We start from the raw sequence: 16,134 nt of genomic DNA on the forward strand, positions 1-16,134 counted from the left end.
TTGTTTATTATGTATTTTTATGTATGTGACTTCTTCTTAGTAAGCCTAAAGCATCCACTTGCTATTGTGAAGCAGGGTTGTTTTAGCAGGAAAGTAAAGAGAAATAAAGAGTTAATATTCAACTTTTAACTTTCAGAATAGGATTCCAAAGTAAGATAATAGGTTTGTAAGTCAACTTTCATTAAGATGGGATTGTTTAAATAATATTTTATTGTGAAACATTTTACACATACAGAAAAGAAGAGATAATGACATTATAAATACCTCCATATCTATATCCAAAATAAAAATTTTTTAACATTTTTCCATATTTGCTTTGGTTCATTTTTTAACAAAACAAGCCTATTCCTCTCTGCTCTGATCAGTGGATCCTTCCGCTGAATGTTTGTGCTCTTTTAGCATATATGAATACATCCACACAAATATATGTTATCACTTTGTGTGCCTTTAAACATTTCATAAATTATAGTATACATTTTCAATTGAAATCTTTACATTTCTTTACTTTACTTTAACTATCCTTCTGAAATTAATGATGGATTGATAGCGATAACTATTTATATTCAATTTATCAGTTTTACAATAGTCTAATTTACTCATTCTCCTATTGAGGAACATTTAAATTGTTTTCAGTTGGGGTTTTTTTTTATTGAAACAATGCTGCAATAAACATTTTACCTCCTTCTAAAGATGTGTGAGGGGTTTCTTTTGATATTTAGATTGAATCATATGAAATTGCCAATATTCAACCATTATAACCTACAAAATGACAAATTCATAGGGCTCAATTTGTTACATACCTAGAAATGAAAATGCCAGTTGGATAGCTTATAAATCTTAAACTCAAGCAACTATAGTCAAAGTTTGAGAGATAGTTTCCTAAAACCCTTTTGTAATAAACATTCATATCTTAAATACTCAGTTTGCTGAGTTTATTCCATAGAAAAAAATAGGTCTTCTACCTATGAAAGAAAAGGATAGGACAAAGACGAAGATCCTGGAGTTTCCTATATGGCTCTGTCATCTAGCAAATTCTTCCCCAAGGCAAAGACATCATGGATGACTAAACAAATAATAATAATAATTGGTACACAATTCTAGGAGACCTGTTCAATTAACTGAACTTGTCTTTAAGAAGCAGCCCAAGGACTGTGGCTGCTGTGGCTCAGTGGATTGAGCGTCAGCCTGTGAGCCAAGTGTCACTGATATGATTCCCAGTCAGGGCACATGACTAGATTGCACGTCAGGTCCCCAGTTGGGGGCACGAGTGAGAGGCAACCACACAGTGATGTTTCTCTCCCTCTCTTTCTCCTTTCCCCTCTCTCTAAAAATAAGTAAATAAACAAGCAAACAAATAAATAAGTTATATTTTAAAAAAAAGAAGAAGCAGCCCAAGGAAATATTTGGAACCACAAACTGTCTAAAGTTAAAATAGCAATATCTTTGCTTGTAACAGAGAGGGGAATGAAAGTAAAGAGATTCATTTTTTTTTTAATTGAATTTATTGCGATAGCATTGGTTAATAAAATTATATAGGTTTCAGGTACATGGTTCTACAACACATCATCTGTATATTGTATTGTGTTCACTGCCCCAATTCAAACCTCCTTTCATTACCATTTATCTCCCTTGTACCCTCTTCTACCTCCCCCCACCCCCTTTCTGATAATCACCATACCATTTTGTCTGTGAGGGTTTTTGTATATTTTTTTTTTTTTGCTTAATCCCTTCACCTCTTTTTTACCATGTCCCACGACCCCCTCCCCTCTGACAGCTTTTATTCTGTTTTCTTTGAGTCTGTTTCTATTTGTCCTGTTAGTTTATTTTGTTTATTAGATTTCACATATGAGTGAAATCACATGTCATTTATCTTTCTCTGACTGGTTTATTTCACTTAGCATAGTACTCTCCAGGTCCATCCATGCTGTCATAAAGGGTAAGATTTCCTTCCTTGTTTTTCTTTCTGTTGAATTTATTGGGGGTGACACTGGTTAACAAAATTATACAGATTTCAGGTGCACAATTCCACAACACATCACCTGTCCACTGTATTGTATGTCCATCACCATCTATCATCCCTAAATTCTCCAGCCCCCTCCCCCTGGCAATCACCACACTGTTGTCCACATCCATTAGTTTTTCCCCTCTCTCTCTTTTCTTTTCCTCAATCCCCACCCCCACCCCCACTCAGTGCCCCCACCCACCACTCCAAAAGCTGTCAGCCTGCTCTCTATCTATGAGTCTATTACTATTTTGCTTGTTAGTTCATTTCTTCTTTTTTTACAGTCAGGTAGTATTCCATTGTGTAACCATACCATAGCTGTTTTACCCACTCATCTAATGACGGGCACTTGGGCTACTTCCAAATCTTACTTATTGTAAATAATGCTACAATGAACATATGGGTGCATATATTTTTTCAAATTAGTGTTTCACGTTTTTTTCAGTTATAGTCCCAAAAGTGGAATCACTGGGTCACAAGACAGTTCTATTTTTTATTTTCTGAGGTATCTCCATCCTGCACCAATCTGCATTCTCAACAACAGTGCAAAAGGATTCCTTTTTCTCCACATCCTCACCAGCTCTTGTTGTTTATTAATGTATTGGTGATAGCAATTCTGACAGGTGTGAGGTGATATCTCATTGTGGTTTTAATTTACATTTCTCTGGTGATTAGTGATGTTGAGCATCTTTTCATATGTCTATTGGCCACCTGTACTCTTTGGAGAAATGTTTATTCAGGACCTTTGCTTATTTTTTAATTGGATTGTTGGTTTTTTGGTGTTGAGTTTTGTAAGTTCCTTATAAATTTTGGACATTAGCCCCTCATCAGATGTATCATTGCCAAGTATGTTCTTCCATTTAGTGGACTGTTTTTTCATTTTGTTGATGGTTTCCTTTGCTGTACAAAACTTTTTTAGTTTGACGTAGTCCCTTTTTAAAATTTTTTTCTTTGTTTCCCATACCTGAGGAATTATATCATGAAAAAAAAATGTTGCTATGAGAAATGTCTGAGATTTTACTGCCTATGTTTTCTTCTAGGATTTTTATAGTTTTGAATCTAACATTTAAGTCTTTGATCCATTTGGAGTTTATTCTTGTGTGTGGTGTAAAAGGTGTTCTAGTTTCAATTTTCCCAACACCATTTAATGAATAGACTATCTTTACCTCATTGTATGTTCTTGCCTCCTTTGTCTAATATTAATTGGTCATAAAGGTGTGGGTTTGTTTCTGGATTCTCTAGTCTGTTCCTTTGATCTATGTGTATGTCTGTTTGTTTTTATGCCAGTATCATGCTGTTTTGATTTCTATGGCCTTGTAGTATAGTTTGATATCAGGCAGCATGATTCCTCCAACTTTGTTCTTTCTTGAGATTGCTGTGGCTATTTGGGATCTTTTGTGGTTCTATATAAATTCTTGGGATATTTGTTCTAGCTCTATGGACACAAGGAATAAAAGTCTGTGTCTTAACACAGGATAAGATGAGCTGATATTTGCTTTCTCACGTGTACATGTTATTCCTATAGATGATTTGGCAATTGCACTCTGGAGGTCTCCACCGAGAGTTATGATATAACTTATATGTCTATAATATGCGCCACCTGCCTGCAAACACTATTGACAGTGCTTACAGCTTACCACATCATTAAAATATGCCAAGCCTAAGTTATCAGATATGATATCTGGATGCTTGAAATTAATTCTTAATGATTAGAAATGCACTGACTACCTTCCACCAACAAATATTCCTTGCCCCAATAAACACAATGCATGCAATTAGATCTTTGTGGAATTCTTTAAACATTTTACTTGGGTCTGGAGTCCCAGACCTAATTCCTTAGATATTTCTTTTTCTGGATGATTGACATTTGAAAATTTATGGCCTAAGTTAAATTTTATCTGCCTTGTATAGAAAAATTATGAGATTAATATATCTGTATTTTGTTACAGTAATAAACAACCTCAATACATCAATAGCTTATAACAAATAAATCTATCTTGCTCATGTTTCATGAGGGCTGCAGGTTGGCTATAGTTCTTCTGGTCTCTGCTGAGCTCCACACCTACTCATCTCCATTGGCTGGAGTATGTCACATGATCAAGCCCAAAGTCATGAATCAGGCACCATACCGGAGGCAGGGGCAAATCACACACCACAGGAAGAGAAACATAAAATTCAATTACAGCAAGGGAGTGAATTGTGGTGAACAATAACCCAATATTACATAAAGTTACACAAAGTTCCTTTGTTTGGTCAATGATAGAAAAGGAAAAAATACAATGCAAATTGGTGCTCATTAATAAGAAACTGTACTCTGAAGTCACATCAAATCTGACATACTCAGTGTAGTAAATACTATAGGGCCCTAAGGAGGAAGTCAGGGGTCGCTGAAAGTTTTTATCCCACTTCTCCCAGTTGAATCACTATTTGCTTTTCCATCTAACGAGCATGATCAATAGATAATGAATTTGCTCTTTAATAGCATAAAGTATATGTTGCTTTCCTTGCTCAAATATTTTTCCATGTTCTCTTCTGGACTTGTCTTCAAAGATACAATCTGTTTTTCATGAATGATATCACTGGGGGAACAATGTTCCTTCTTGGAGGCTGGATTTGAATACTTGAAGTGTTCATTTGGTAACAAGTCTTCTGAATCAGGTAAATGAATGATCAAGGTGAGTAACAAGTTGGGAATGGGCAAAAGCAAAGCGCCACCTAAAGCAATTAGCAGACTTCTTGAGTAGCTTTGCGTATTGGTTCTGAAGGTCATTTCAAATTAGCATTTTCAAGAATATTTTCTGCAATGGGTGCATCATTACTATAAATGTATCGTGTCTTGCTGTGATACTTTAAAAAGTAAAACTCACTTGATGATGCAAGTTCTGATTTTTGTTGTCATTTGTCTTTTAAAGTCTCATTTTCAGGACTTCCCCACATGTACATCAGAGTGGTGATGTATGTAAACATGTTTAGTAATTTAGTATTTGTTTCCATTTTCCACAGCAAGCCAAAACAGGTTATACAAACTGCCAACAAGTGTCCTGAGAGCCTGAGATGATTGTTATATTATGCTCATTTCCATGGGGATACAAAGTCAGTTCTAGTCTTTGACCAATTCCATAAATTTGCATGTTAGACATCGTCTATGAGCCCACATAGAAACTGTCCCTTATGATAACAAATCTAAGGTACATGATGCAATATGGGCCTCTGACAAAACAAATACTGTTCAACTGTAGTTATATATAAATATGACTATTTCTTTCTCTCCAAGGTCATACCCAAGTCTTGGAAATTTCGTGTAAGAATAAACTTTAGAGAAAGAGTGTCTAAAGCTCAGAGCAGTGCACTGTAAGTCATTGATTTCTATTCTGAAAATTGACTTTCCTTCTGAAAATCAATGAGAGATTTTCAAGCTCTCATTGTGTGACAGGATATTCAGGAACCTGATAAGGACAATAGTGGCAGCCCCTGGATTATGGCACTGGGGGCCTTTAACAGGTTACAGCATCATGAAATCTCTGTCCTACTGGGGCACAGCTGGAACTAAACTCCACTCTGCCCAACCTGAACTTTAAATCTGCTAGCTTATCTCTCTTCAGTTTTATTCCCCCTTTCTTCCCTTTTTGGTGGGGGTAGGGGATGGAGTGCTAAAAAATGGGAAAAGAGGGGCACTCGTGGTGGGAATCGTTTGGCCAAAGGCATTAACACCAGTGTAAACTTCAGACCAGTCTGGGCAACAGAAGTACCTCCAAGTCACTCTTTGTAAATTTGACATCTTCTTCCTGGACAGCCTTTAAAAGTAGTATCTCTCGCACCATCTAGCCCCTCTCAGGCAGTTCTGCCGTTGACATTTCTGAAATATAAGGATGTTCTCCATTTTGGTATGTTCACATTAAAATAAGTGTAGAAAGGAAAAATCTTCGCTGGCTGCTTTGACAGAACTCAGAATTAAACTGCGCTGCAGCGTTCCTTTCTCCTGAGCGCTGAAATTCGTGGTAAAGCACCGGCTCGCGCGTTCCCAAAGAGATTTGCTTTCAAAGATCAGTATAGGAGAGGCTGATTGGGTCTCCTGAGACAGATCTCATCCTCTGACAACTCACCGAGCCCCCACTGAATCTCGCTCTTCGTGTCTAATTACCTGCCTGATACCCGAGCCTTTCTCCCCGCAGCCCACTCCGGTGCGCAAACTCTCCCCCGAGGCGCGGTAGACACACAGCTGGGGGGCTGGCGTGGGGGGGGGGGGGGCGGCCCCCCATCTGCTTCTGGAAATCCACATTTTAGGGCCTTGTAGTCATTTCCTTGCCGGTGCGAGGAAAGTTTTTTCGGTGTTTTTTTCTTTCTTTCTTTCTTTTTTTTTTTTTTTTTTTTTTATAAAAGGAGGCCAGAAGAGAACACCCTCCTCTTACTTCCTAATATATTATGTCCTCCCCTGCCGAGCCCGGGACTTAGTCTGGATTTGGTAACTGAAGTAATATAAATGTTAGCTAAGAAGTATTCCCGCAATGTGGTTCCAATTTAGGCCTGTTTTGAAGTCTAAAGGCCCAATATGTCTCGTAGATTCTTCGCTGGACATTAGCGCTAATGTAATTTGCGGAGGAGCGCAGGCCGCGATCTAGAAGGCGGCCCCGCCTCTGAGGATCGGGGCGCTTTCCCAGCGCTGGGGGGCGGGGCGGGGCGGGGTAGGGGGACTCGTGCATTCGCAGCCGGTAGTTTCCCCCACCGCTTTTGATGTTGGGGGCTTTGCTCAGGAAATTGCCAGGGTTTGCAGATAAATGGAGCAAGGTAAGTGCTGTACCCTGTCACCACCCTCTCTGCTCTCCAGGCTCTGGAAGGAGGCAGCCCTGGCTGAATGCAGCCTTTCTCTGCAAGCTGTTTGCACTTTACTTCAATAACATATCTCTCCGAACGCCGGCTTGATTTGCGAAGACACGCGTGCATTTTCGGCGTTGGGCTGACGCACCCCCTCCCGGCGCCCGCCCCCCACCCGCAGCACAGCACCGTGCTCACACCCCTCCCGCGCCCCCGGCTGCATCCGGGTAATGAGCATCCCCTTGGAACCGCCTGCCCTTTATCTTGCTGGGGGGACCCGCACCTTTTGAACTGCCATCTGTAGATTGTGTTGGTGCACTGACTTGTTAACTGTGCCATGCTGTGAAGGAAATGGCATGATTTAGATCAAGTGCTCAGGACGGCTGTTCATAAGAAACACTTGAGCCAAGCTGTTGCTGCTCAGAAAGTGCCCTGGGGAGAGGGGTTCCGTTTCGGGTCACGGTCCTGCCTTGTATGAGGGCAGGCGCAAAGCGCTGCAACCCCCGGCTTCGCTGTGGCTGGAGGGAGGGGGTGGAGGGAAACATTATGAAACCATAGAAGCGAGGCTGCCAAATTAACTTCTCACCCTTTCAATCACACTCCAGAGGATAAAAGCCTAACATTTCTGTCTCAGAAACAGGCTCGGTTTACACCAAACAAGTTATTTCTCTAATTTATCAGCCTGGCCAGTTATCCTTCTAATTACTAAAAATCTCCGATGTTTATGAAGCCACTTTCATAGGTATACCGTGAACAGAGAGCTAAACCTGGGTTTTGGAAAGTTTGGGTAGACTGGACTTCCCCGAGACTGCGTATTAAAATAACTAAAAACAAAAAAGTTTTATGGTTTTAATCGTGTGGTGTCAATGAAAATGGTTTTCCTTGTACCAAGGGGCAAAACTGAAACTGAGAAACTACAAGTTCAGGTAAACCCAGATCATTAAATCTCTACTTCTAAATTGTAAATTTGTGTAAGTAACGTCTAATTAGGAAGACCAAAGTAAAACCAAGAAAGAGCAACCAATGAGCAGAACCCTTCAGCTTAATTCATCAACTCCCAGGCTAATACCAAGGGCACTGATTTGTCCATTATATGGAAATAGATGATTAGGGTCATTCTCTAAGACAAATTTACTTTTCTGCACACTCTAAATCTGTTTAGTCACTTTAAAGGTGTCAATTATTGGAACAGGCTAAGACTATGAATTTCTTAGTAATAGCTTTAATAACATTTTGAAATGAAAAGCAGATACCTTGAAGTCAGCCTGCTTTGAAAAGACATATGAGCAGCTCTGGTTTTAATTTGTGTAGCATTCTACATCTGGAATCCCTTATAATTAAAACTAAAAACTGAACTACTACTTCCACCTGTCAAATGATGAAAAGATGAATGCACTAATAAGTTACTAAATAGCCCAACATGATAGAGTTTACATTCTCATTCTATACAGTAAAACAGAATTTTGGACAGGAGGCTAAAGGTCTTTGGTCATTACTAATAACACGCTTTCAGTATTAACCTGTATGTCCTGCTGCAACTACTGACGGGGTCTTTTTTCCATTAAGAGTTCATTTTTACAAGTCTTTGTCTTAAAAGCAAATATAGATTTCAGAAAGGATATTCAAAACACATAAACTGAGATGTACTTTTCATCCCATATTTTGGGGTTTCCTCATTCTGGAAACCCTTCTCATACCTTCCTATAATAACTACATACAGTTGTCAAAAAGCCCGGTATTTACAAATATTTCTCAAGCACCCACAGTCCGCATGGCTTTGTGCTCAGCAGTGAGAATACAGTGCTGAGCGAGATAAATCTTTGAAGGTAATTTAAGAGTTAGGAAAACTTGCAGTTATTTCTTCAAAATGACAAAACCCGTGTTTTTGCTTAGACTGTGATCAGAAAAAAAGCCAGTTTTCCAAAGCATTAGCTGTCACTCCAATTAAAACAACAATGGTCATTAAAATGCCCTCAGACTGTCACTGGTGATCTGAAGGTTAATTATTTAAAAATGTAAATCCTGACTTGTAATCCCTATTGAAGCCTTTGTAACAACTCCCCCAGCAGAGGTCGAGCTGTGTGGGCAGCCCCTAAAGGCTCATTTTTCTTATTACACAGTCTTGCTTCTCTGTCATGAAATAAAAATGGAAATATCACATTTTGAAAAGAGCTTTGGTTCTCCCAGAAAAAAATAATGAAGAGTTTCGCCAGGAGTGGAATGGGCCTTTCAGAGTAGGTGCTCTTTTCATGGCGGTTGTCCTAATTATTACATTCAGCACAGTAATTGCTATTGGCACCAGACAAACAGAAAGAAGGCAAGGCCTGGAGGCAGCCATGATCGCAATGAACAGAGTTCTCCCTCTGGGGAAGTATGCCCAGGAAGGAAGAGAATTCCAGCCCATTTTTACTCCTTTGGGCCATTAAATTATTGCTTAGTATCCCTTTCTATATGTGGCTACTTTCCATTAGAGAAAAAATAGGATTTGACTGCCACACCCTTGTTCTTAGCCAAAGGTCACAATTGACCAGCCAAGACCTTGATCCAGCCTAAAGACATGCTCATGTGGCCAGCATGCTGTTCTGAAAATCAGGAGAGTCATAGCAGCATTATTCACAATAGTCAAAAGTCGGAAGCAACCCAAGTGTCCATAGACAGATGAATGGATAAACAAAGTGTGGTATATATAAAGGTCTGTCCTGAAGGTATCCAGTCATATAATATGAATAAGAGAGACATTCATTGAAGAAGATACAAAAAACATTGTATATAGGACAATGATATGCCTCAGTCCCCTTCAAAGCAGACACCTTGGGATCTCACACAGTTCTTCCAATCACCATCAGCTGCCACAACATATTTTCCTGAACCTCATCAACAGTCTGAAATCTCTTTCCTTTCAAAGATGATTTTAGTTTTGGTAAAAGGCAAAAGTCACAGGGTGCCATATCTGGGCTGTAGGGGGGCTGAGTCACCTGGGTGATTTGATGTTTCACCAAAAAACCCTTCACAGGATATGATGCATAAGTGGGCACGTTGTCATGATGAAGCTGCCAATCACCCGAAACTGCTCATAGCTGCGGCCTTCTGAATCATACAAATAGTTTCCGCAGAGAAATGTTCAAGCTTAATGCAAAAGTGAATGCAGATTCATTGCTCTACCTGCTCAGTCATTTTGAATGCGACAGCCTCACAGTGCACATGCTCAGTCAGTGGCATCTACCGCCCCCACTGACTAGTGCAGTGAAGTCATCATTGTTCACACATGCGCATTCCAGCACACTCTCGTTGGCTGCCAGGTGACATTGATGTCATGCAAACCATTCTCAATATATTAACAATCGTTGGACTTTTTCCAGACAGACCTCATACATACAATGGAACATTGTTCAGCCTTAAAAAGGATGGGAATTCTGACACATCTACAACATGGATGAAGCTTGAGGACAATATGACAAGTGAAATAAGCCAGTCACAGAAGGACAAATAGTGTATGAATGCACCTATATGAGGGTTCCTAGAATAGAAAATCACAAAGAGAGAAAGTAGAATAGTGATTATCAGGGGCTGGGGGGAGGACAGAATGGGTAGTTATTATATAATGAACACAAAGTTTCCATTTAGGAAGATGAAAAAAGTTCTGGAAATGGTTTCACACAGTGTGGATGTACTTGATGCCACTGAATATACTTAAAAATGGTTGAAATGGCAAAGTTTGTTATGTATATTTTGCCATGATTTTTTTAAAAATCAAGAGATTTTACATTACAATAGAAATTTCCAACTTCCCTGGAAACAAAGGTAACCAAGTAACTTTTAACATTAACCAGCACACCTGAATGATAATAGACTGAAAGTGAGTAGTCCTTGCACCCTTAAATGTGTACTTCCGGTCCCAGGGTCCCCACTCTTACCTCTGGTCTTACACCTATTCCGCTTCACCCACATGGGCTCCCTGCCAGGCCCCTGCAGCCACCTTCTGCTCTCAATGGCCCTCTGAATAGCTCTCATATATACATACACCTTTCAAAGATTTACCCAGAGTCAGATTTTAAACTGCAGGTTAGAAACATGACTGAGAAGTCCCTCTCCTGTAAAATGAACCCCTGACACTCTCCCCTACCTACCCTACCCCAGGCGGGGCAGTGGATGTCACACTCTGGAGAACAATTAGGTAGGCTTCCTTACTCAATGGTTGCAAACAGGGCCATAGGCAGATGCTTACAAAAGAACTAGAAGTGCTTTTCAGGATGAGAAGAAGTTTCCTACTACCCATCTTTCTGATATTGACTTTATATATATTTATTGCAGATTTCAGCTCTGAGTCAAGGAGCAATGAATTTAAGAATCTTTATTGAAGTCTGGATTATCCTCAAATTGTGAACTTGTCTTCTACGCCATTGACTGTCTGAGGGTTTTTTCTCTTAAATGCTACTGTCAAACAAGCATTTTAAAACATTTATCAAAAGCCAATGGCTTCAAACTTCAATCTGTACATTCCATATAAAGTAAACCCCAGTCTAGTGCTGATGCATAAATGATGTGTTGGTTTAATCTATTTTTCACAGGGGGTGTCTGAGAGTAGGAAAATTAAAAACAGGTAGAATAGACTATTATTACTGTCCCATAGTGTGCTTTTTTACATGAGGTCTGGATTAAGATAACATCTGGTCTATATTTCTTGAACTATTTCCCTTTTATCACAAGAAAAATCGGCAACCCATCTCACAACTGCTCTTAATTTAGATCTAAATATCACTGATGAAACATTGTACAACATGCTGTTATCTATTAAAATGATTTCCCTGAAGGAACAGTTGATACTTTTATATATTCCAGCAAAGCTAATCATGCCAGGCCTCCTTAGTAGGACTTACCTTATAATCATATGTTCAAATGTTCCACCTAAATCATTGCTTTGGCACCAGATGAGTCTTATTCTGAGACTGATTTCGCTCCTTTGTTAAATATGGTGCCCAGGTCTGAGAGTCACAAAACAATAGAGAGTTCTTTTGGAGCACAAACTTTTACTCTGGAGCAAATGAGCCCTTGTTCCCCTACTGCCAGTCCTGGGGTCTTTCCAGAGCCCCTTGCAGGGCAAAGGCGGTCAGCTGCTTCCAGCACTTTTCAGAGTTTGAGTGCTATACAACGTAGTATATTGATTTTACAGAATAAGAACTTTGGGGGCTTTTTTTTTTCAGAATTGTATAACTTATTGCCACAGATAATAAATCAGAAAAGCATTTTCTCTAGAACTATTTTGCATACCTGTGGTGCACATTTGTTTTATTCATTTTAAACTACATCAAGACCCAGAATCACAGAAGGTAAATCTATGCATTAACCAGTTACATGGGAAACTATTTTCTCCAACTCCCACCTTTAATTTGGCAATATCATGTGTTCCTAATTAAAAAAAAAAAAAAATACAGGAACCAAAACATACACAAGTTATGGGAGTTTTAAACCTCAACTAGAAATAATTCTTGAATAACTGTGAAAATATAAGAATGTTCATTGTAGTAGAAAATGAAATTGGGAATGTATTATACACAGATTATAGAAAAAACTTAAAAACAATAAAACTTTATAAGCAGCGGATTGGTTAAACGAATTATGTTACATGCATAATGTGGAGTATCTTTCAGCCATTAAATATGGATAAAGAATAAAATATTTGTGTGTGCCAAGGATATATTTAGTACCAAGGATATATTAAGAACAACACAATATGAATAGATCGCATCACCTCCTGTTGTCATTAAAAATATACAGTACTGATGTGTACAAGGGTAGGCAAAAGTAGGTTTACAGTTGTAATACAAATATATAATACACTAAATAATAAATAATGCAAGAATAAACTCTGTGTTTCGCAGACTCACAACTGTACACCTCCTTTTGCCCACCCTTATGTGTAGAAGAGGTCTGGAAAAAATTCACTATCAAACTGTTTTCAGTGATTAATCACTACAAACAAGGACCAAGGAGAACATTTTACTTCATAAACTCCTGTGGGTTTCTTCCAGCTCTTCTTAACACACATATATTATTTTCTAAATTAAAAAAGTAAAATGCATTGAAGAAAGAAAGCAAATAGAACAGAGATCAATGAGCCGTTCTCTGACAGGAACAAATCTTAAGAAGGGAGGTGGCCGATGGGGGAGGGCGGTGCCCGCAGGACAGAGCTCGGAGGAATGCGATTGACAGGCATCCTGTCATCTTGTATTTTTTGGAGGGAATTCTGAGAATAAAAAGCCTTTGGAAGTTATCAGCGGTCAGGCTGGAGCCATTCATTTTTCACCTGCCTGTGTTTGTTGTCTGGCAGACAGTCAAGGGTGCTATTAGCAGAATTAAGATCCAGAAGAAAAGATTATCCCGTAGAAGGCAAGATAAGGGGCTGGAAAGTGTGGCTGGTTATCAATATCACAATACCAAACAGGTCAGAAAGGATCCCGTATAGGTTTCACTTGAAGCAGGTAATCTCTGCAAAAATAATGGAGTGACTGTTCCTCTGAAACACTTCAGTACTGCAACATACTGCAGTGCATTTAAGATAAAGTGGCAGTTTTACCAAAAGTCAGCCCCACAGCTGCATTAGGCTGGAGAGTGGATAATAAAATACTGCAGCAATGTCCTTCTATTCTCCCTTATTCAAGAGCCCTAGGTAATGAAATAACCTTCCATCTCTCTCCCAGATCATTTTTAATATTTTGAATGGTATGCTTTCATTCATTCTTCTTTTCTTCTCGTTGAGGAAAGATCTAAATGGAATTCCATGGCACAATTTAGTATGAGAAACAGGAGGAGTGATTGTAACATTATTTAAGTATTTACTTGTCAGGAGATTTTTTAACAGATTTTATTTATTTATTTTTAGAGAGAGGGGAAGTAGGGAAGAGGAAAGAGAAGGAGAGAAACATCAGTCTATTGGTCAGTTGCACACCCCCAACCTGGAACCTGGCCCACAACCCCGGCATGTGCCCTGACTAGGAATTGAACCGGCAACCTTTCAGTTTACATGCCAGCACTCAATTCACTGAGACACACCAGCCAGAGCAATAGTTAGGAGATTTTTAAGTTCACTAATAGGAGTATAAATTGAGAGCAGCAACTTTTGTCTAGGGAGTTTTTGACACTCTGTACTACTAAAACATGTTCTAACAATGCATCGGAATGGTGAAGGTTTTGAGTTTATGTTAGCACTGCAATTTACAAGAGTTTACATGCAGCATGAACTTACATAGCATTTCACCATGTTGTCTATAAATCATTCAATTTTAAGCTCTGCAGCATATGGACAACGGCAGAATGCAGAGGTAAGAAAACACATTTGGCATTTCCATTTTATACACCTCATGTTGGAAAGAAATGGCTTTGTTCTCCCATCTATTTTTCATAGAAAGAATAAAACCTCTTTTGTTTTATTTTCTTCTTTTTCCTTTTTCTTTTTAGCAACTTCAAGTAAAGAGAGATGAACTTGCTCAACTAAATAATTTTTCAGTGTAGACTTTGTATTATTGGTACACCATGGAGTAATCAACAACCAGTGATTCATTTTGAGTTGTCCTCCCAGTAGTAGTGATGAATTGACAATAGTTCATCCATCTAATACTTGATCAATAAAACACATTCCCAAGACAGCTGCCATTAAGGGGAGTGACTAACCACTGACAGAAAAGAAAGAATGAAGACTGTTGCACTGAATCATCAATAACAAAGCATACACTTAATGACCCAGGAGCTATCAATTTATCAATGAAAAATGAAACCAATATACATGTAAAATAAAAAAGGGGGGGTTGATATTTCTTTAGAGTCATAAAAATGAGACTGCTACAGCAGAATATGAAAATGCTCTCATTTCAGCAATGACTTTCAAAAGTTTATCAATGTCTTATTGTTAGTAGGAATGACACTATGCTGTGCCTATAAAATGACACAAAATGTTTTTACTCTTTTTCCCATTTTGTTTTTGTTTACATCCTAAGAAAGGACATTACTAAGTGGGAAACTCTGGTAACTTTGGATAGTAACACCCATTTTTAAACAGTTTTTAATTACATAAGCAATATATAAAAACATTTTTATTATTTTTAAGAGTCAACAACACAAAAACTCACCAAATAAAAGCAAAAGCCTCCCCTAAACACCTCTAATCCCTCTGCACATCACACCACCCTCCTCGGTGGTTACAATGGTTAGCAATGCGGAGACTATTTTATAGGCCATTTTCTATGTATCTACAAACATGTGTGTACATATACCCATATGTAATGGCAAAGGGTTTTATGCTAAATGGGGATTATGCTAAAGGTATTGATCTGTAGGTTGCTTTTTTTTCTTTAACAATTTGTCTCAGATGTCATTCCTGGTCAATATTACAAACTAGTAGCTTGCAGATCAAAAATCCTTTTAAATTTTTAAAAATGTTTTCAACTTAAAAAATAGTCCATATTTTCCATTTTTTAAAAAATGAAAAGATCCAGCAACATGGTGCCTAAATCTCACCAGGAATCAACTGATCAGAAATGGGAATCCCGCTGGTGGGACCCACACTCAATATACCACAAACTCTTGTCTCCGGCCCATGTTCAGCATGGCTCTTTAGACCTCCCAGTTTGCTACCCATCATAAGAGAAACCTACATTATTCTTTTGAAAGGCTACATAAATTCTCATAATACAGAAACATCATTTCCTCATAGAAATCACATTTTTGAAGTTCAACATTTCATGCTGTTTCTTAGAGTAGAACAAAATTCTACATTCAGAAATGATCTCATCTCTTTTGTATTTGCCATTTTATTTTTTCCTACACTTTGTAAAGAGCCTGCATCTATCTGATAATGCCTTCCAAAACTTTGCAGAAATACAAAGGATTGTTCTATATTTTTCCTTTGAAAAATGATATTGTAATTGAGAGACCAGAGGCCCAGAATGAGGAGTGGACGAGGGAACACTAAAAGGTAAAGAAAACTCAATCAGAAGCTCATCGGGATGGATTCAATGTGTTATTTAGTTAAGTTGGCATTTTCCTCTTAAAAAAAAAATCTCTGCCTTAAAAGTGACAAAGACCTACTGAATAATTCAGGTGTTCTCTGGTATCTTTCAACAGCTCTATCTATATTCATTCTCCTTTTTCCCTCTTCTATACCCCTGACTCAGAAAATCTCTGAAAACATATAAAGTTCCCATCACAAGGGTTTGCAACTGTGAAAATGGGACAGCAATCCAAAAAGTTCAAAAATTATTTCTCCAACGTAATGCTGTTCATGTGAATAAAGCTGACAGACTTCTAATAAGAGGGGCCAAATCACA

This window comes from Furipterus horrens, unplaced genomic scaffold, assembly GCF_987537825.1.
Source record: "Furipterus horrens unplaced genomic scaffold, mFurHor1.1.pri manual_scaffold_3, whole genome shotgun sequence".
Lineage (NCBI taxonomy): Eukaryota > Metazoa > Chordata > Mammalia > Chiroptera > Furipteridae > Furipterus > Furipterus horrens.